The sequence below is a fragment of the Hyperolius riggenbachi genome, chromosome 11, assembly GCF_040937935.1.
Source record: "Hyperolius riggenbachi isolate aHypRig1 chromosome 11, aHypRig1.pri, whole genome shotgun sequence".
In the NCBI taxonomy this organism is placed as follows: Eukaryota; Metazoa; Chordata; class Amphibia; order Anura; family Hyperoliidae; genus Hyperolius; species Hyperolius riggenbachi.
Window position 1 is genome coordinate 107176327 of NC_090656.1, and position 22379 is coordinate 107198705.

At 46.0% G+C, this 22379-nt stretch overlaps 7 non-coding genes across 7 annotated transcripts; 3 read left to right on the plus strand and 4 right to left on the minus strand.

The window, feature by feature from the left end:
- Positions 1-45: 45 nt before the first annotated feature.
- TRNAS-GCU (transfer RNA serine (anticodon GCU)) lies at positions 46-127 on the minus strand. The gene has a single exon. It is a non-coding gene; the product is annotated as a tRNA-Ser (tRNA).
- A 14065-nt stretch (positions 128-14192) lies between these two features.
- On the plus strand, positions 14193-14266 carry TRNAT-CGU (transfer RNA threonine (anticodon CGU)). Its single transcript has one exon. It is a non-coding gene; the product is annotated as a tRNA-Thr (tRNA).
- A 1558-nt stretch (positions 14267-15824) lies between these two features.
- Positions 15825-15898, plus strand: TRNAT-CGU (transfer RNA threonine (anticodon CGU)). The gene has a single exon. It is a non-coding gene; the product is annotated as a tRNA-Thr (tRNA).
- Positions 15899-16269: 371 nt separating this feature from the next.
- On the minus strand, positions 16270-16351 carry TRNAS-GCU (transfer RNA serine (anticodon GCU)). Its single transcript has one exon. It is a non-coding gene; the product is annotated as a tRNA-Ser (tRNA).
- A 2164-nt stretch (positions 16352-18515) lies between these two features.
- On the minus strand, positions 18516-18597 carry TRNAS-GCU (transfer RNA serine (anticodon GCU)). Its single transcript has one exon. It is a non-coding gene; the product is annotated as a tRNA-Ser (tRNA).
- Positions 18598-20035: 1438 nt separating this feature from the next.
- TRNAT-CGU (transfer RNA threonine (anticodon CGU)) lies at positions 20036-20109 on the plus strand. Its single transcript has one exon. It is a non-coding gene; the product is annotated as a tRNA-Thr (tRNA).
- A 374-nt stretch (positions 20110-20483) lies between these two features.
- Positions 20484-20565, minus strand: TRNAS-GCU (transfer RNA serine (anticodon GCU)). The gene has a single exon. It is a non-coding gene; the product is annotated as a tRNA-Ser (tRNA).
- Between the last annotated feature and the right edge of the window lie 1814 nt (positions 20566-22379).

Here is a 22379-nt window from a genome sequence, read left to right on the forward strand (position 1 = left end):
CAAGGGGAGCCAGAGAAGAAAACATTTGCTTTGGGATACTAAGCTCAACAAGGATGGGATTTGAACCCATGCGTGCAGAGCACAATGGATTAGCAGTCCATTGCCTTAACCACTCGGCCACCTCGTCTTATTGCCAGCATCTTCATCGTTGATGCATGGGGATACTTAGCATTGCCTTCAGCTACTGTAATCTGTGCATGGGTCAATTACGTTTGGATTGAAATACACACAATCAGGCAGCTCTGGAACTTACACAAAGATGTCCAATAGTGCACTCTTGAACAAAGATCTTTCCACTCAACAGACTTCGCAGAGAATACATACCCTAGAAAACTCTCATAAAAATCCAATAACAGGAATGCTAGACAAACCCATGTACTCAACAAACGGCTGGAGGCCTAGAAATGTGAAGGTACTGGCTATACATTAGTAAGTGAGCCTAGCTACATGGAAAGAAGGGAAGGAAGGGGAACACATTTACCCAGAAAGCTGACACATGAAGCAGTGGCTTCTTCAAAGGGTACAAGAGGGATGAGTTCAGCAAGCAGTGTTCTCAGAACTTGACTTGGTTGGGTTATCTTGATGTTCACCCTTCAAATCTTTCATTCACTGTTAAAGGGAACTCGAGGTGGGAGGGATTGGGAGGCTGACATGCTTATTTCTCTTTTAAATAATGCACATTACCTGGCTGTCTTGTTTGTCCTCGGCCTCTAATTCTTTAAACCATAGACCCTGAACAAGCATGCAGATCAGATGTCTAAGACAAATCTGACAAGATTAGCTGCATGCTTGTTCCAGGTGTGTGATTTAGACCCCAGTGACCAGAAAGATCAGCAAGACTGCCAGGCAACTGGTATTGTTTAAAAGGAAATACATAGGGCAGCTTCCATAGGTCTCACACCTCGGGTTCCTTTTAAGCAAAAATATCTATTTCTTAAAGCAGCAAAGGCTTTACTGCCAGCCTGCCACTTTCATCTTGCAAGGAATGGTGCAAAAGAAGAAGCACATCTTAACATTTAGCACAAGGTTTTCTGCATACTGTATATACTCGCATATTGTGAGGAATCGCGGAAGAGCCGCCGCCATGAGCCAGCGGCGGGCGGCTCTTTCCGCATCACACGGAGAGGCAGCCGCCTCTTTACATCATGAGGCGGCTGCCTCCGTGCAGCATGTTGTGCAACGCGGCGAAACTGCCGCGTTGGACGCGGCGGTTCGCGCACATGTCCCCGCTGCGGAGACACCGCAGAGCGGGGCTGCTGTAGCTGGGACTCGTAGTCCCACAGGGTTTAGAGTGACGCGCGCGCGCGCACTCAAACAAGCTTTATGACATCCGGGAGAGAGTCAGCTGATCAGGCAGGTCAGCAGACTCCAGCTCCGCTCCCCATTGGTCCAGCAATCAGGGAGGTGCTGGGGGACACGTATGAGTATATATACTGCCGGCTGTTCACTCATATCTTGTCTGGCGTTGCGATCACATACGTGGGAGCACCCAGATCCGTAGTCAGATCCGTTAGTGTGCCGGGACCAGCTGGAGCTGTAATCCTACACTAAGCTAGATTCTGTTGATAGCTTAAAGTACTAGTTTGATTGTGATTATCTGTTTTGACTTTTGCCTGCCTCGACTATTCTCCTGAACTCTGATCTTGTACCTCGATATTTCTGATACTCTGTTGCCGAACCCCGGCTCGTTCCTTGACTCTGCTTCTGCCTCCTGATTTTGTACCCCGATATATCTGATACCCCGTTGCTGAACCCTGCCTGTACTTTGACTCCGCCTTTGCCTCCTGATCTTGTACTTTATCTGTCCGTGTGTGTACGACCTGGCTTGCCCGACCTCGAGAACCGACCTTACTGTTAGAGGCGGGTCCTCGCTCTGTTAGTGATCCTTCCTCCTGAAGGTTACTTTCAGTCTGTCCTTCCTACTGTAAGTCTGACTCCTCCCGTCTTGGAGAGCTCAGATCTGCGGAAGGAATCTGTGCAGTTCTCCTTGCTGCACTGAGGCTTGTCCTCTGTATTACTGTTGCACCAATCACAACACTCTACTCAGGTGACCAGAGGTTCGCTAGTATATTGGATTATCGGTGATACTGCAGATCACATATAATCTGGTATACGTCTGTATTTCCTGTGATACTGCAGATCACCGGTAATCAGACCTCTCTGTGCTTCACCGGTCGTTACAGAACGCCAGACCCAAAAGACAGATGGAACGCACTGATCCTCTGACTGCGCTTGCCACTTCGGTGGACAGTATCCATCAAGCACTGGGCCAGCACAAAGCCTTAATCGATGCCTTATCAGGCTCAGTGCGAACCCTCCAGACGTCAGTTGATGCAGTGCGATCCCCTCCTAGTGACGACATACGTATGCCTGTACCTGACAAATTTTCCGGCCACAAATCTGACTTCCGGAATTTCAGGAGTAGAGTGCTGTCATATTTCGAGTTGAGACCCCGATCCTCGGTGACTGAGACCCAACGGGTCATCTTTATTAAAACCTTGCTGACTGGTGACTCCCAGTCCTGGGCATATAACCTGCCCTCTACCGATACAGCTCTGACCTCGGTATTTTTTAAGGCCATGGCCGTAATTTACGAGGACCCTGACCTTGCCGTGTCCTCTGAGCGGAAGCTCAAACTTTTGCGGCAAGGCGGAGGTTCGGTCGAGGATTATGCGGCAGAGTTCCGTAGGTGGTCAGTCACCGCTAGATTTGACAATTTTGCCCTGATGGACTACTTCTTGTCTGGGTTGTCGGAGGAGGTCTCCGATCTACTGTTGACCGTTCCCGAGCCCAAGACAGTTGATGAGGCCATATCATCGGCCATTCGAGTTGATCGTAGGCTACGCCATCAGAGGCAGGCTAGGGGCAGTCACCGTGTCAGGGTGACTTCGTATGCGGCACCATCCGCTACACCCCTAGTAACACCTTCTCCGCCTATCTCACCCTTTCCGGCCTTGCCTCCGCCCGAACCAATGCAGATTGGTCGATCGAGACTGACCCAGGTGGAGCGAAGGCGGAGAATGTCGGAACAGCTATGCCTGTATTGTGCAGCAGCAGGGCATAGGGTGCGAAACTGCCCGAACAAGTCGGAAAACGAGTTTGCCTAAGAGTAGTGGGGGGTGACACCCTAGGCACACAATTTTCACCCCTTAAAGAAAAGAAATTACTGCTTCCCTGTACGATTACATGGGAGAATAAGTCGGTGGCCACTGAGGCATTTATTGATTCTGGTTCAGCGGCCAATTTTATGAATTTTGAATTCGCTCAGAAGTTGGGTATTCCCCTCACCCCTGTGAGGCCCCCCATTCAGGTCACGGCTGTAGATGATTCCCCTCTACAACGGAATCGTGCTCTATCCCAGACTCCAGAAGTAAAAGTCACCATAGGGGTACTGCATGGGGAACAATTATCATTTTTTGTATTGCACATGTCAACCTCCACGATTATCCTAGGCATGCCGTGGTTGCAAGTCCATTCACCTCAAATAGACTGGGCCACGGGTCAGTTAACCACTTGGTCACCTCGTTGTTTTCAGCGGTGTTTGGGAAAGTTGACCCTGGGACAAACCAGAATTCAGGTGGAAGGAGTACCCGACCAGTACTCCGAGTTTTCCGATGTGTTCTGTCCCAAAGCAGCAGACAAGTTGCCCCCACATCGCCATTTCGATTGTCCCATTGACCTCCGTTCAGGTTGTGTACCTCCCCGGGGTCATTTGTACAATCTGTCGGGACCCGAAAAATTAGCCATGCAGGATTATATCCGTGAAAACTTGGCCAAGGGTTTCATTCGCCCATCCCGCTCACCTGCCGGAGCCGGTTTCTTTTTTGTTAAAAAGAAAGACGGAGGTCTGCGACCCTGCATTGATTATCGCGGCCTTAACAAAATTACCGTGAAGAATCGCTATCCTCTGCCACTGATAGACGATCTGTTCACACAAATTACAGACGCTAAGATCTTTTCCAAACTAGATTTGCGGGGCGCGTATAACCTGATACGCATAAGAGAGGGCGATTGTAATGATCGCTGCTGCAGCAGCTATTGCTGGAAGTAGTAGTGCTGCAGCTCAGGCAGTTCTGATCTATTTCCATGCAAGCTGCATAGCTTTGTCTGTCTTTCCCTGCTGTTAGCTTGTGACTGATTATCATTCACCTGTGTGGGAATCTGCATGTCTGCTCCCATTGGATGACCTCAGTATAAAGATCTGCTTCCTGCAGGGTTTCCTTGGGTTTTCATAGCTTCAGTGTAAGCCAGTCTTGCTGTCGCTTTAGCCCCCGATCGTGTTTCTTGTTATAAAGATACTTTGCTGGTCTTTGCATCATATATTGGTTCATTGCCAATATATATGCATACCAGCACGTTTATTATTTTCCTTGTATTTGTGTTACGTTAATACATCAGTGTCGCTGATGTATACGTACACGAACTGTTTATATCCTGTGTGCAGTTAGTCAGCTTTCCAGCACGTTTTGGTAGGTTGCGCGTACCGTGACCACCCGTGCTGAGGTAGTTACCCTGCTCCTGGTTCTGTTTGTGGATTGCGTTCATCTCTGCGAAGAGATAACGAATCCTTCTGAATCCTGTTCTGTTACTGTTTGTGGATTGCGTTCATCTCTGCGAAGAGATAACGAATCCTTCTGAATCCTGTTCTGTTACCGTTTGTGGATTGCGTTCATCTCTGCGAAGAGATAGCGAATCCTTCTGAGTCCTGTCCCCTGTATTACTCCAGTCCTAGTCAGCGTTCCTGCTTATGTCATATATCGGTTAATTGCCGATATATACATATGTTAGTCAGACGTTACAAATAGTTTCATTGATAGCTGTAATTGTAATACGCTAGGAAAACATACTTATTGTATATTTATCTGTGTTACGTTCATCTATCTCGATCCTGCTATTTCCTGACTGTCCTGTCCTGTCTTTGTGAGGCACGCCATCGCCGCAGCGCATTGGCTGCCTCATTCCAGTCTGTCTGGTTTTGGACGCTTGCTGTCGCTAAGTAGCCGCTAGCTAGCAAGCGTTCATTCTGTCTACCTGTCCTGATCTCCTCAGTTCTGATTTGTGCGCTCAGCGCTACTTTGCGCTGAGACGTTATAACGAAAGCATTGTTTGTGGCTGTCAGATCTGCACTGGCTCTGTGCGCCACAATCTCCTATTGGAGTCAGTCCTTCCCTCCACTATACTAGGGATAGCCTGTTTCCTGGTGCTAGTGTGTGTACCTCCTCCACGCCAGCTCATGCGTTGCATGCTGACTGTGGAGAATACACCACCAAGCCTTACATTATGAAAACCCCATTACCAATCCCCATTGTGGGGGGGATTCCCAGAAAGTATGACACTGTTAATTATGGTTCCTGTTCCTTTAAGAAATTTGAAGAACTTAGCTCTGAAACAGAAAATGAGTTTTTCTCTGAATGTGCCAGGTTCCTGACCAATCCTGATCTCCAAGCGACTCCTGTTTCAACCTGGGCACTCCAACTAAGTTATATTTTGTTTAAAGGGGAATTATTCCAGTGGGCATTTGATGTTCTCAATCATTCCGATTTGAAAGAGAGACCGCTGGAATTTCTAGCGTTTGTGATCCATAACTGGTTGCGCATAGATCCATTGCCTTTTCCTCTTAATGAACTCCTGGCAGCAGGTCAATCAGCTACTCCTTGAATTGCTTGCAAAAATGTTCAGCAAGCAGAAAGTGTTACTGATAATTTTCCTGCAGCCTTGAATAAATCACCAAGAACAGCAGGGAAAACAGCAGGGTCTAAGGCCAAACGCAAACGTTCTAAGAAACGTGTCCGATCTGCAGAGTCGTTATCCTTAGCGACTGAGACCTATAATGAGATTCTGCCATTAACAGATAATGAAATGCAATTGTCTTTCAGGGGAGTTAAATGGACTTATGAAACTACTAATGAACTTTCCTCCCTGGCTAGGGAAAATAAAGATTTTTGTTTAAAAGAATTATCTGAGTATGATTATGAGGAGATATTACAGAGTATTGAACAAATCAACTTATTTGTGAAGCAAGGAAAGTTTGCATACACTACAGTTCAGCACTTGCTACAGGTATTGGAGATTCTTAGGAATAAGGAATCTGCCAATCACCTGCTAATTAACCCAATATATGTCCCTGCTACAATCATATCTGCAAACCATGATCTGCCTGTTAAGTATGCTTGGAATCCTCCATTTGAGAAAGGAGAGATGGAAGCTCTGGTCAATGAATGGAAGAATGATTCAAGTTCATTTTGTCAATTTTACAGTGCAAAAAGTGAATTAGTATTGAATGCATGCATTAAGTCTGCCTATAACCTAATAAAAACTGGTGTGTGTGGGTATGACTTTGTGGCTCCATTGATTGATGTGTGGGAACTGATTTTGGATGATTTTTATGTGACTCCGAATTCGCAAATATGGCGTTCTGACCCGCCTGCTTCAGCACCTTTCGCTGATTCAGCAGGTGATTCGGAGCTCTTTTTGGATGAAATTGAAGTTCCTGCAATTCCACCCTGTACCATGGATAACTCAGTGTTACTTACCAGTAAAACAGAAGCCACTGATACATTCTTAACCTTGCCCTGCGCAAATTTCTCAGCAGAGAATCCAGAGGTCCTGCTGACTTCCGAGTCCAGCCTAGCCAGTACTCATGACTCTTTGTTCAGTGAAACAGACACCAGAAAAATCTTGCCTGTCTCTGCAAACACTTCTGCAGAAATTACCTGTGTTAATAAAGTTCAACTCCTGTCTGATCCAGCAGATGCCAATAGATGCACTACATCAGTTTCCGAGTCCCAGCAATCCTGTCTAGACACCTCAGAACCCCAGCATCTGAATTTTCCAATTTTACAAATGAATGGTGATTCAGATGCGCAAACATTGTGTCTTGATCTTCCTGTTTCTACACCTCGCTCTAGTTTCATGAATAGCTCAGAGCATCTGCTCTGTGAACCTGAAATCGCAGAATTATTACCTTGTTCAGAAAATGTTCCAATAAATTTGCCCTGTACCATGAATTGTGCAGTAGATCTCTCCAATGAAACTCAGGTCACAGAATCATTATGCTGTCCAGCAGGTGCTTCCATGGTTTTGCCCTGCAATATGGACTGTTCAGTGATCCTGTCCAGTGAAGCTGTGGTCGCAGAGTCTTATGCTTCACCCAGTACTTTGGATATTTCAAACCCTCTAGCAGAAGGGTCTGAGGCACTGCTTACCTCAGTTGGTGTTGCAGTAATATTCACTTGTCTAGCAGCTGTTTTGGAATTACAGTCTGCTCTAATAAAACTTGATGAATTTCTGCCCAGCAAAGCAGAAGCCATTGAAATATTGTCCTCGTCAGCAAGTGTGTTAGATACCTTGCCCTGTACACAGTCTGATTTAACCAATGTTGAGTCCCTCTCCAGTGTTGTAACAGCCGAGGAACTCCAGCCCTGTCCTCTGAATGTTTCAGAAGTCTTGCCCTGTAACATGGATAATTCTGATTCTCTGGTCAAAATAATAGAAATCTCAGAATTTCAGTCCGGTCTGATGAGTGTTCCTGAAACCCAGCCCTGTATCCTGAAAGATTCTGGTTCTCTGGCCGCTGTGGCAGAGGCTCCAGAGTCCCCTTCCTGTCCAGGGAATTCCTCAGTTTTGCCTAGTCCAGTGGGGGCTGCTGCAATACTGACTTGTTCTGCAGCGCCTCATGAGCTCCAATCCAGTGTATTAAATGAGTCTCTGTCCAGTCCAGAGGTAGTTGTGGAGTCCCTATCTGGTTCAGTGCATACATCAGAAGATTTGTCCTGTCTTGTTAGTGCCCCTGAATTTGATTTGTTACTGACTTTGCTGGAATCAGCGACATCTAAGTCTGATCCAGCATTCTCGTGTAAAAGTCCAGTAGTTGCGAAGTTTAGTCATGATGATTTTTTTTTGGCCAGTCCTGGTTTTGGTCCTGTCTTGGCTGACCCTGAGGCTCACAGTTCCTTGACATGCCCAGAGGTTTCTCTTGTGCCGGTGTGCCCAGATGTTCTTTGTGTGCCAGAATGCCCAAGTGTGTCTAAGGTGTTAGCGTGCTCTGATGCTTCCTTAGTGGGAACACGTTCTGTTGTTGCCAGTCTGCCTGCATGCCCAGAGATGGTTCTGGTCCCTGAAAGCCCTGATATTGATGTTTGTCCTTGTGGCCCTGACTCGGGAATTGCCCTAGGTTCCATAGGGGTTCTTGATAGTCCTCCATGTGAGCCTAAGGGGCGTTCTGACCTATGGGGATCTCTTTGGAGCTTCAAGGTGTTCTGGGAGGTCTCTGAGAAAACTTGTCCTGGTGCCTTGGACTGGTTCAACAGTGGGTTTTGTGTTGGTAAAGACAGTACCGGTGGGCATTGCAAAGGCTTTGGCGCTTCTGAACGGTTCCTGGAAGGCGGTGGGTATCGCTCAGGGAATTTCGGAGGGCTTTCTTCTGGAAATCATGGTTCTGATGGGTGTCACACTGGGGCTTGTAGTACTGATGGGCATGGTTCTGTAGGTTCTGGTTCTGATGGGTCCAGTCTTGTGGGGACTGATTCTGGAATTCGGTCTTGCCGGGCTGTCCCGGTCATCATGAATTATCAGTCAGACTGTTTTGTTGGGAATTTCAGTTTTGAAAAGCGTCTGGAATCCGCTTTTAAGGGCGGGGGTACTGTAATGATCGCTGCTGCAGCAGCTATTGCTGGAAGTAGTAGTGCTGCAGCTCAGGCAGTTCTGATCTATTTCCATGCAAGCTGCATAGCTTTGTCTGTCTTTCCCTGCTGTCAGCTTGTGACTGATTATCATTCACCTGTGTGGGAATCTGCATGTCTGCTCCCATTGGATGACCTCAGTATAAAGATCTGCTTCCTGCAGGGTTTCCTTGGGTTTTCATAGCTTCAGTGTAAGTCAGTCTTGCTGTCGCTTTAGCCCCCGATCGTGTTTCTTGTTATAAAGATACTTTGCTGGTCTTTGCATCATATATTGGTTCATTGCCAATATATATGCATACCAGCACGTTTATTATTTTCCTTGTATTTGTGTTACGTTAATACATCAGTGTCGCTGATGTATACGTACACGAACTGTTTATATCCTGTGTGCAGTTAGTCAGCTTTCCAGCACGTTTTGGTAGGTTGCGCGTACCGTGACCACCCGTGCTGAGGTAGTTACCCTGCTCCTGGTTCTGTTTGTGGATTGCGTTCATCTCTGCGAAGAGATAACGAATCCTTCTGAATCCTGTTCTGTTACTGTTTGTGGATTGCGTTCATCTCTGCGAAGAGATAACGAATCCTTCTGAATCCTGTTCTGTTACCGTTTGTGGATTGCGTTCATCTCTGCGAAGAGATAGCGAATCCTTCTGAGTCCTGTCCCCTGTATTACTCCAGTCCTAGTCAGCGTTCCTGCTTATGTCATATATCGGTTCATTGCCGATATATACATATGTTAGTCAGACGTTACAAATAGTTTCATTGATAGCTGTAATTGTAATACGCTAGGAAAACATACTTATTGTATATTTATCTGTGTTACGTTCATCTATCTCGATCCTGCTATTTCCTGACTGTCCTGTCCTGTCTTTGTGAGGCACGCCATCGCCGCAGCGCATTGGCTGCCTCTTTCCAGTCTGTCTGGTTTTGGACGCTTGCTGTCGCTAAGTAGCCGCTAGCTAGCAAGCGTTCATTCTGTCTACCTGTCCTGATCTCCTCAGTTCTGATTTGTGCGCTCAGCGCTACTTTGCGCTGAGACGTTATAACGAAAGCATTGTTTGTGGCTGTCAGATCTGCACCGGCTCTGTGCGCCACAATCTCCTATTGGAGTCAGTCCTCCCCTCCACTATACTAGGGATAGCCTGTTTCCTGGTGCTAGTGTGTGTACCTCCTCCATGCCAGCTCATGCGTTGCATGCTGACTGTGGAGAATACACCACCAAGCCTCACAGCGATGAATGGAAGACGGCCTTTAATACACCAGATGGGCATTATGAGTACCTGGTAATGCCCTTCGGGCTGTGTAATGCCCCGGCCGTCTTCCAGGAACTCATTAACGAGGTATTCAGAGAGGTGTTGGGGAAATTCGTCTTAGTCTATCTTGATGATATCCTTATCTTCTCCAACAATCTCTCGGAACATAGAAACCATGTGAGATTTGTTTTGAATCAGTTAAGGCAGAACTCTTTATATGCAAAGCTTGAAAAATGCATCTTTGAAGTAACATCTGTCGCTTTCTTGGGGTACATAATTTCTACCACGGGCCTGTCTATGGATCCTGCTAAAGTCTCTGCTGTACTGGAGTGGCCACAGCCGGTTGGGCTAAAGTCCCTTCAGCGTTTCCTTGGCTTTGCTAATTATTACAGAAGGTTTATAAAGGGGTATTCTACGGTCATTTCTCCCCTTACCAATCTCACCAGGAAAGGGGCGGATACTGCTCACTGGTCTCCTGAGGCTTTACATGCGTTTGCCACCCTGAAAGGCCTTTTTTGTTCAGCACCCATCCTCAGACATGTGGATATGTCCTTCCCGTTCATTGTGGAGGTGGATGCTTCGGAGGTCGGGGTGGGGGCTGTGCTGTCGCAGCGGTCAGGCTTACAGGGTAGAATGCACCCGTGCGCGTATTTCTCTCGCAGGTTCTCCCCTGCAGAGAGGAATTACGATATTGGTAATAGAGAGCTCCTGGCCATCAAATTAGCTTTCGAGGAATGGCGACATTGGTTAGAAGGAGCTGAGCATACCATCACGGTTTACACCGATCATAAAAATTTAGAATACATCGAGGGGGCTAAGAGGTTGAGCCCTCGTCAGGCTCGGTGGGCGCTATTTTTCTCCAGGTTCACTTTTATTATTACGTATACCCCGGGGAGCAAGAATATTAAGGCAGATGCTTTGTCCAGATGCTTTGAGTCAGAGGTAGCACAGCCTTCCATTCCAGAGACGATAATTCCCCAGAGGTTGATACTGGCAGCCACTGGAACTTGGGAAGATTGGAGAGAGAAGTTGATTTCCTTTCAGCAGGACATCCCGGAGGGGAAGCCCGCAGGGGTTCTGTTCGTTCCTCTACCATTTCGCCTTCAGGTTCTAGAGATGTTCCATGCACATAAGAATGCAGGGCATCCTGGGGCATCTAGAACACAGGATTTGGTAGCCAGATGTGCCTGGTGGCCTTCCTTGGCAGCAGATTGCAATGAATATGTGAAGGAGTGTGTGACATGTGCCAAGAGTAAACCCTCCCGGCTGGCACCTGTCGGTACTTTGCAGCCGTTGCCCACCCCGACTGAACCGTGGACGCACCTGTCCATGGACTTCGTGGGCGAGCTTCCCAGGTCTGAAGGGATGACGGTCATTTGGGTCGTGGTCGACCGATTTAGCAAAATGGCCCATTTTGTACCTTTTGAAAGGACTCCCCTCGGCTCAGGAACTGGCCGAGTTGTTCATCACGCATGTTTTTCGATTGCACGGCATTCCCGAAGACATAGTCTCAGACAGGGGAGTCCAATTTGTCTCACGATTTTGGAAAGCCTTTTGCCAGCTCATGGACATAAAACTATCTTTCTCGTCTGGTTATCACCCTCAGACCAATGGCCAGACTGAGAGAATAAATCAGTCGTTAGAGCAGTTCTTAAGGTGTTATGTGGCTGAAGCGCAGGACGATTGGGTCAGATTTCTGCCGTTCGCGGAATTTGCCCAAAATAACTTAAAAAACTCGTCCTCCGGATTTTCCCCTTTTCAGGTAGTGACGGGAAGATCACCCAAATTTTCCCCATTACCTATAGCTTCCACTCCGTTCCCAGCCCTGGAGACCTGGCAAAGGTCATTTAGGGACCTTTGGGGGACAGTAAGAAGTAACCTGGAGAAGGCTTTTTTGAGTCAGAAGGGTCAAGCCGACAAGAGACGGTCGTTGGAGTGGAGGTTCCAGCCAGGAGACCTGGTCTGGGTGTCCACACGTCATTTGATCCTAAAACAACCTTCTAATAAGCTTGGTCCCAGGTTTGTGGGTCCATTTCCAATAACCAAAAAGATCAACAATGTCACATATACCGTTGATCTTCCCACCAGCATGCGCGGTGTAAGGTCTTTCCACGTATCACTTCTCAAACCCGCAGTCCAGGTGGGTCCCACTCCTCCTCCTCCTGTCTTAGTCGATGCCCAACCTGAGTATGAGGTGGAGAGGATCATAGATTCACGTACTGTGCAGAACTCGGTGCAGTATCTCGTACATTGGAAGGGGTACGGGATTGAGGAGAGGCAATGGGTACCTGGGAACCGCACGCATGCATGCGGACGAATTAGTGGTGGAATTTCATGCGGTACATCCAGAAAAACCTGGAAGGAGTTGTCCGGAGTCAACTCCTCGGGGGGGGGGGGGGGGGGGGGGTACTGTGAGGAATCGCGGAAGAGCCGCCGCCATGAGCCAGCGGCGGGCGGCTCTTTCCGCATCACACGGAGAGGCAGCCGCCTCTTTACATCATGAGGCGGCTGCCTCCGTGCAGCATGTTGTGCAACACGGCGAAACCGCCGCGTTGGACGCGGCGGTTCGCGCACATGTCCCCGCTGCGGAGACACCGCAGAGCGGGGCTGCTGTAGCTGGAACTCGTAGTCCCACAGGGTTTAGAGTGACGCGCGCGCACTCAAACAAGCTTTATGACATCCGGGAGAGAGTCAGCTGATCAGGCAGGTCAGCTGACTCCAGCTCCGCTCCCCATTGGTCCAGCAATCAGGGAGGTGCTGGGGGACACGTATGAGTATATATACTGCCGGCTGTTCACTCATATCTTGTCTGGCGTTGCGATCACATACGTGGGAGCACCCAGATCCGTAGTCAGATCCGTTAGTGTGCCGGGACCAGCTGGAGCTGTAATCCTACACTAAGCTAGATTCTGTTGATAGCTTAAAGTACTAGTTTGATTGTGATTATCTGTTTTGACTTTTGCCTGCCTCGACTATTCTCCTGAACTCTGATCTTGTACCTCGATATTTCTGATACTCTGTTGCCGAACCCCGGCTCGTTCCTTGACTCTGCATCTGCCTCCTGATTTTGTAGCCCGATATATCTGATACCCCGTTGCTGAACCCTGCCTGTACTTTGACTCCGCCTTTGCCTCCTGATCTTGTACTTTATCTGTCCGTGTGTGTACGACCTGGCTTGCCCGACCTCGAGAACCGACCTTACTGTTAGAGGCGGTTCCTCGCTCTGTTAGTGATCCTTCCTCCTGAAGGTTACTTTCAGTCTGTCCTTCCTACTGTCAGTCTGACTCCTCCCGTCTTGGAGAGCTCAGATCTGCGGAAGGAATCTGTGCAGTTCTCCTTGCTGCACTGAGGCTTGTCCTCTGTATTACTGTTGCACCAATCACAACACTCTACTCAGGTGACCAGAGGTTAGCTAGTATATTGGATTATCGGTGATACTGCAGATCACATATAATCTGGTATACGTCTGTATTTCCTGTGATACTGCAGATCACCGGTAATCAGACCTCTCTGTGCTTCACCGGTCGTTACACATATAAGCCTACTTTTTCAGCATAAAAAATGTGCTGAAAAGTTACCCCCTTGGCTTATATGTGAGTCAGTGGAGCAAAACAGATGGTGGAGCAGGTTTTGTTATGGCAGAGGAGCCTAAGGATGTTGCACTAGTGATCCTGCTCTTACCAGCTTGCTCTCTGCTGTGTCCGTGCCCCGCATCCCCTTAAACATGGTGTGCAGAGTGTGCTGCTCAAGACTATCTGTGTCCCCTGGCTTGTGAAGTGGAGCGTGCAAGCAACATGTCAATGGTGCAATTTTTCCTGTGTGGCAATCGCTTAGTCTCATATCTATGATGCCATCTAGTGGCTTCTTGAGACACAGCTGTATGATCCTGGGGCACATCTGGCTATGGGGAGGGGGGCTGACTTGTACTGGGGGAACATCTGGCTACCGTGGAGGGAGCTTTATTGGGGAGGGGGCTTATACACGAGGCAATCACTTTTTCTTGGTTTCTGAGGGAAAAGTGGGTACCTCGGCCTATACATGGGTCGGCTTATATGCGAGTATATACGGTATTTCTTTTAAAAACAAAACATAGAAGGAATAACCTTTGATCATGATATGATTTCTCTATGTGTACATTCAGTGTGATGACGAGCAGCTTACTAGCTGATACTGGTACTGAACAGATCATCCAAGTGGTGAGCTGACAAGGATGATATGCAACTGCTGCTATGGACTTGGGATGAAAAAGCTGGAGGTTTGGGGCACTGTGGCTTAGTTGGTTAAAGCGCCTGTCTCGTAAACAGGAGATCCTGACTTCAACTCTCAGCAGTGCCTTGCAATGGTTTCCCTTTAAAAACAGGTGGAACTGAGAAGAAGGTGGCAGGTATCTTTGCCGCCGTCTTTTTTTTTTTTTGACTAGCTACAGTGACAGCTCCAGTTCCACTACTTCTAGAAGGCAATATTCCCCGGAGAATGGCTATTTATTTGCACTTGCATGGGAAAAATAAAAGAGCTTGAGAGTTGCGATTGAAATGCACTTCTGCTGCCATCTGCATACGTCAGAGAGCTTGCTGAAAGAGACTGACCGGCTCAACTGCCCAAACTTGCCTAGCTTTCTAGAGTGGGTGTCTTTTTCTATTTTGCATGGCATGGGCTTCTTTCCAAGGTGAGCCAGAGAAGAAAACATTGGCTTTGGGATACAAAGCTCAGCAAGGATGGGATTTGAACCCATGCATGCAGAGCAGAATAGATTAGCAATCCATCGCCTTAACTACTCAGCCACCTCGTCTTACCGCCAAGCAGCTTCACCGTTGATGCATGGGGATATTTAGCATTGCCTTCAGCTACTGTAATCTGTGCATGGGTCAATTACGTTTGCATTGAAATACACACAATCAGGCAGCTCTGGAACTTACACAAAGATGTCCAATAGTGCACTCTTGAACAAAGTTCTTTCCACTCAACAGACTTAGCAGAGAATACATACCCTAGAAAACTCTCATAAAAATCCAATAATCGGAATGCTAGACAAACCCATGTACTCAACAAACGGCTGGAGGCCTAGAAATGTGAAGGTACTGGCTATACATTAGTAAGTGAGCCTAGCTACATGGAAAGAAGGGAAGGAAGGGGAACACATTTACACAGCCAGCTGACACATGAAGCAGTGGCTTCTTCAAAGGGTACAAGAGGGATGAGTTCAGTAAGCAGTGTTCTCAGAACTTGACTTGGTTGGGTTATCTTGATGTTCACCCTTCAAATCTTTCATTCACTGTTAAAGGGAACTCGAGGTGGGAGGGATTGGGAGGCTGACATGCTTATTTCTCTTTTAAATAATGCACATTACCCGGCTGTCTTGTTGGTCCTCGGCCTCTAATTCTTTAAACCATAGACCCTGAACAAGCATGCAGATCAGATGTCTAAGACAAATCTGACAAGATTAGCTGCATGCTTGTTCCAGGTGTGTGATTTAGACCCCAGTGACCAGAAAGATCAGCAAGACTGCCAAGCAACTGGTATTGTTTAAAAGGAAATACATAAGGCAGCTTCCATAGGTCTCACACCTCGGGTTTCTTTTAAGCAAAAAGATCTATTTCTTAAAGCAGCAAAGACTTTACCGCCAGCCTGCCACTTTCATCTTGCAAGGAGTGGTGCAAAAGAAGAAGCACATCTTAACAATTAGCACAAGGTTTTCTGCATATTTCTTTTAAAAACAAAACATAGAAGGAATAACCTTTGATCATGATATGATTTCTCTATGTGTACATTCAGTGTGATGACGAGCAGCTTACTAGCTGATACTGGTACTGAACAGATCATCCAAGTGGTGAGCTGACAAGGATGATATGCAACTGCTGCTATGGACTTTAGATAAAAAAAACCGGAGGTTTGGGGCACTGTGGCTTAGTTGGTTAGAGCGCCTGTCTCGTAAACAGGAGATCCTGAGTTCAACTCTCAGCAGTGTCTTGCAATGGTTTCCCTTTAAAAACAGGTGGAACTGAGAAGAAGAAGGCAGGTATCTATGCCGCCGTCTTTTTTTTTTTGACTAGCTACAGTGACAGCTCCAGTTCCACTACTTCTAGAAGGCAATATTCCCCGGAGAATGGCTATTTATTTGCACTTGCATGGAAAAAATAAAAGAGCTTGAGAGTTGCGATTAAAATGCACTTTCTGCTGCCATCTGCATACGTCAGAGAGCTTGCTGAAAGAGACTGACCGGCTCAACTGCCCAAACTTGCCTAGCTTTCTAGAGTGGGTGTCTTTTTCTATTTTGCATGGCATGGGCTTCTTTCCAATGTGAGCCAGAGAAGAAAACATTGGCTTTGGGATACAAGGCTCAACGAGTATGGGATTTGAACCCATGCGTGCAGAGCACAATGGATTAGCGGTCCATCACCTTAACCACTCGGCCACCTCGTCTTATTGCCAAGCAGCTTCACCGTTGATGCATGGGGATATTTAGCATTGCCTTCAGCTACTGTAATCTGTGCATGGGTCAATTACGTTTGCATTGAAATACACACAATCAGGCAGCTCTGGAACTTACACAAAGATGTCCAATAGTGCACTCTTGAACAAAGATCTTTCCACTCAACAGACTTAGCAGAGAATACATACCCTAGAAAACTCTCATAAAAATCCAATAACAGGAATGCTAGACAAACCCATGTACTCAACAAACGGCTGGAGGCCTAGAAATGTGAAGGTACTGGCTATACATAAGTAAGTGAGCCTAGCTACATGGAAAGAAGGGAAGGAAGGGGAACACATTTACCCAGCCAGCTGACACATGAAGCAGTGGCTTCTTCAAAGGGTACAAGAGGGATGAGTTCAGTAAGCAGTGTTCTCAGAACTTGACTTGGTTGGGTTATCTTGATGTTCACCCTTCAAATCTTTCATTCACTGTTAAAGGGAACTCGAGGTGGGAGGGATTGGGAGGCTGACATGCTTATTTCTCTTTTAAATAATGCACATTACCTGGCTGTCTTGTTGGTCCTCGGCCTCTAATTCTTTAAACCATAGACCCTGAACAAGCATGCAGATCAGATGTCTAAGACAAATCTGACAAGATTAGCTGCATGCTTGTTCCAGGTGTGTGATTTAGACCCCAGTGACCAGAAAGATCAGCAAGACTGCCAGGCAACTGGTATTGTTTAAAAGGAAATACATAAGGCAGCTTTCATAGGTCTCACACCTTGGGTTCCTTTTACGCAAAAAGATCTATTTCTTAAAGCAGCAAAGGCTTTACCACCAGCCCGCCACTTTCATCTTTCAAGGAGTGGTGCAAAAGAAGAAGCACATCTTAACATTTAGCACAAGGTTTTCTGCATATTTCTTTAAAAACAAAACATAGAAGGAAGAACCTTTGATCATGATATGATTTCTCTATGTGTACATTCAGTGGCTTCTTCAAAGGGTACAAGAGGGATGAGTTCAGTAAGCAGTGTTCTCAGAACTTGACTTGGTTGGGTTATCTTGATGTTCACCCTTTAAATCTTTCATTCACTGTTAAAGGGAACTCGAGGTGGGAGGGATTGGGAGGCTGACATGCTTATTTCTCTTTTAAATAATGCACATTACCTGGCTGTCTTGTTGGTCCTCGGCCTCTAATTCTTTAAACCATAGACCCTGAACAAGCATGCAGATCAGATGTCTAAGACAAATCTGACAAGATTAGCTGCATGCTTGTTCCAGGTGTGTGATTTAGACCCCAGTGACCAGAAAGATCAGCAAGACTGCCAAGCAACTGGTATTGTTTAAAAGGAAATACATAAGGCAGCTTCCATAGGTCTCACACCTTGGGTTCCTTTTAAGCAAAAAGATCTATTTCTTAAAGCAGCAAAGGCTTTACCGCCAGCCCGCCACTTTCATCTTGCAAGGAGTGGTGCAAAAGAAGAAGCACATCTTAACATTTAGCACAAGGTTTTCTGCATATTTCTTTAAAAACAAAACATAGAAGGAAGAACCTTTGATCATGATATGATTTCTCTATGTGTACATTCAGTGTGATGACGAGCAGCTTACTAGCCGATACTGGTACTGAACAGATCATCCAAGTGGTGAGCTGACAAGGGTAATATGCAACTGCTGCTATGAACTTGGGATGAATTAGCTGGTGGTTTGGGGCACTGTGGCTTATTTGGTTAAAGTGCCTGTCTCGTTAACAGAAGATCCTGAGTTCAACTCTCAGCAGTGCCTTGCAATGGTTTCCCTTTAAAAGCAGGTGGAACTGAGAAGAAGGGGGCAGGTATCTATGCTGCCGTCTTTTTTTTTTTTGACTAGCTACAGTGACAGCTCCAGTTCCACTACTTTTAGAAGGCAATATTCCCCGGAGAATGGCTATTTATTTGCACTTGCATGGGAAAAATAAAAGAGCTTGAGAGTTGCGATTGAAATGCACTTTCTGCTGCCATCTGCATACGTCAGAGAGCTTGCTGAAAGAGACTGGCCGGCTCAACTGCCCGGCTCAACTGCCCAAACTTGCCTAGCTTTCTAGAGTGGGTGTCTTTTTCTATTTTGCATGGCATGGGCTTCTTTCCAAGGTGAGCAAGAGAAGAAAACATTGGCTTTGGGATACAAAGCTCAACGAGGATGGGATTTGAACCCATGCGTGCAGAGCACAATGGATTAGCAGTCCATCACCTTAACCACTCAGCCACCTCGCCTTATTGCCAAGCAGCTTCACCGTTGATGCATGGGGATATTTAGCATTGCCTTCAGCTACTGTAATCTGTGCATGGGTCAATTACGTTTGCATTGAAATACACACAATCAGGCAGCTCTGGAACTTACACAAAGATGTCCAATAGTGCACTCTTGAACAAAGATCTTTCCACTCAACAGACTTAGCAGAGAATACATACCCTAGAACATAGGTTCTCAACTTGTGGTACGCGTACCCCAGGGGGTACTTCTGATGGTTCCAGGGGGTACTCGGGCTTGATATACCTGTCCAAGAATAACAAATTTAGAGCCTTAGACAATGATAAATCTTATTTAAACAACACCAAATTAGTATTGTAGCTAATTAAAAGCAATAGTAAATGCTTGGAAATTGTTTAGAACCAATTATAATGTGCTATGCTTAAATATATATTTGTCAAGGGGTACTTGCTATAATGTTTACTATGCTAGGGGGTACTTGGTAAGTACAGGGTTTTAAAAGGGGTACATACCAATAAAATGTTGAGAAACACTGCCCTAGAAAACTCTCATAAAAATCCAATAACAGGAATGCTAGACAAACCCATGTACTCAACAAACGGCTGGAGGCCTAGAAATGTGAAGGTACTGGCTATACATTAGTAAGTGAGCCTAGCTACATGGAAAGAAGGGAAGGAAGGGGAACACATTTACCCAGAAAGCTGACACATGAAGCAGTGGCTTCTTCAAAGGGTACAAGAGGGATGAGTTCAGTAAGCAGTGTTCTCAGAACTTGACTTGGTTGGGTTATCTTGATGTTCACCCTTCAAATCTTTCATTCACTGTTAAAGGGAACTCGAGGTGGGAGGGATTGGGAGGCTGACATGCTTATTTCTCTTTTAAATAATGCACATTACCCGGCTGTCTTGTTGGTCCTCGGCCTCTAATTCTTTAAACCATAGACCCTGAACAAGCATGCAGATCAGATGTCTAAGACAAATCTGACAAGATTAGCTGCATGCTTGTTCCAGGTGTGTGATTTAGACCCCAGTGACCAGAAAGATCAGCAAGACTGCCAAGCAACTGGTATTGTTTAAAAGGAAATACATAAGGCAGCTTCCATAGGTCTCACACCTTGGGTTCCTTTTAAGCAAAAAGATCTATTTCTTAAAGCAGCAAAGGCTTTACCGCCAGCCCGCCACTTTCATCTTGCAAAGAGTGGTGCAAAAGAAGAAGCACATCTTAACATTTAGCACAAGGTTTTCTGCATATTTCTTTAAAAACAAAACATAGAAGGAAGAACCTTTGATCATGATATGATTTCTCTATGTGTACATTCAGTGTGATGACGAGCAGCTCACTAGCCGATACTGGTACTGAACAGATCATCCAAGTGGTGAGCTGACAAGGATGATATGCAACTGCTGCTATGGACTTGGGATGAATTAGCTGGAGGTTTGGGGCACTGTGGCTTAGTTGGTTAAAGCGCCTGTCTCGTAAACAGGAGATCCTGAGTTCAACTCTCAGCAGTGCCTTGCAATGGTTTCCCTTTAAAAACAGGTGGAACTGAGAAGAAGGGGGCAGGTATCTATGCTGCCGTTTTTTGTTTTTTTTTGACTAGCTACAGTGACAGCTCCAGTTCCACTACTTCTAGAAGGCAATATTCCCCGGAGAATGGCTATTTATTTGCACTTGCATGGGAAAAATAAAAGAGCTTGAGAGTTGCGATTGAAATGCACTTTCTGCTGCCATCTGCATATGTCAGAGAGCTTGCTGAAAGAGACTGACCGGCTCAACTGCCCAAACTTGCCTAGCTTTCTAGAGTGGGTGTCTTTTTCTATTTTGCATGGCATGGGCTTCTTTCCAAGGTGAGCCAGAGAAGAAAACATTGGCTTTGGGATACAAAGCTCGACGAGGATGGGATTTGAACCCATGCGTGCAGAGCACAATGGATTAGCAGTCCATCGCCTTAACCACTCGGCCACCTCATCTTATTGCCAAGCAGTTTCACCGTTGAGGCATGGGGATATTTAGCATTGCCTTCAGCTACTGTAATCTGTGCATGGGTCAATTACGTTTGCATTGAAATACACACAATCAGGCAGCTCTGGAACTTACACAAAGATGTCCAATAGTGCACTCTTGAACAAAGATCTTTCCACTCAACAGACTTAGCAGAGAATACATACCCTAGAAAACTCTCATAAAAATCCAATAACAGGAATGCTAGACAAACCCATGTACTCAACAAACGGCTGGAGGCCTAGAAATGTGAAGGTACTGGCTATACATTAGTAAGTGAGCCTAGCTACATGGAAAGAAGGGAAGGAAGGGGAACACATTTACCCAGAAAGCTGACACATGAAGCAGTGGCTTCTTCAAAGGGTACAAGAGGGATGAGTTCAGTAAGCAGTGTTCTCAGAACTTGACTTGGTTGGGTTATATTGATGTTCACCCTTCAAATCTTTCATTCACTGTTAAAGGGAACTCGAGGTGGGAGGGATTGGGAGGCTGACATGCTTATTTCTCTTTTAAATAATGCACATTACCTGGCTGTCTTGTTGGTCCTCGGCCTCTAATTCTTTAAACCATAGACCCTGAACAAGCATGCAGATCAGATGTCTAAGACAAATCTGACAAGATTAGCTGCATGCTTGTTCCAGGTGTGTGATTTAGATCCCAGTGACGAGAAAGATCAGCAAGACTGCCAGGCAACTGGTATTGTTTAAAAGGAAATACATAAGGCAGCTTTCATAGGTCTCACACCTTGGGTTCCTTTTAAGCAAAAAGATCTATTTCTTAAAGCAGCAAAGGCTTTACCACCAGCCCGCCACTTTCATCTTTCAAGGAGTGGTGCAAAAGAAGAAGCACATCTTAACATTTAGCACAAGGTTTTCTGCATATTTCTTTAAAAACAAAACATAGAAGGAAGAACCTTTGATCATGATATGATTTCTCTATGTGTACATTCAGTGGCTTCTTCAAAGGGTACAAGAGGGATGAGTTCAGTAAGCAGTGTTCTCAGAACTTGACTTGGTTGGGTTATCTTGATGTTCACCCTTTAAATCTTTCATTCACTGTTAAAGGGAACTCGAGGTGGGAGGGATTGGGAGGCTGACATGCTTATTTCTCTTTTAAATAATGCACATTACCTGGCTGTCTTGTTGGTCCTCGGCCTCTAATTCTTTAAACCATAGACCCTGAACAAGCATGCAGATCAGATGTCTAAGACAAATCTGACAAGATTAGCTGCATGCTTGTTCCAGGTGTGTGATTTAGACCCCAGTGACCAGAAAGATCAGCAAGACTGCCAAGCAACTGGTATTGTTTAAAAGGAAATACATAAGGCAGCTTCCATAGGTCTCACACCTTGGGTTCCTTTTAAGCAAAAAGATCTATTTCTTAAAGCAGCAAAGGCTTTACCGCCAGCCCGCCACTTTCATCTTGCAAGGAGTGGTGCAAAAGAAGAAGCACATCTTAACATTTAGCACAAGGTTTTCTGCATATTTCTTTAAAAACAAAACATAGAAGGAAGAACCTTTGATCATGATATGATTTCTCTATGTGTACATTCAGTGTGATGACGAGCAGCTTACTAGCCGATACTGGTACTGAACAGATCATCCAAGTGGTGAGCTGACAAGGGTAATATGCAACTGCTGCTATGAACTTGGGATGAATTAGCTGGTGGTTTGGGGCACTGTGGCTTATTTGGTTAAAGTGCCTGTCTCGTTAACAGAAGATCCTGAGTTCAACTCTCAGCAGTGCCTTGCAATGGTTTCCCTTTAAAAGCAGGTGGAACTGA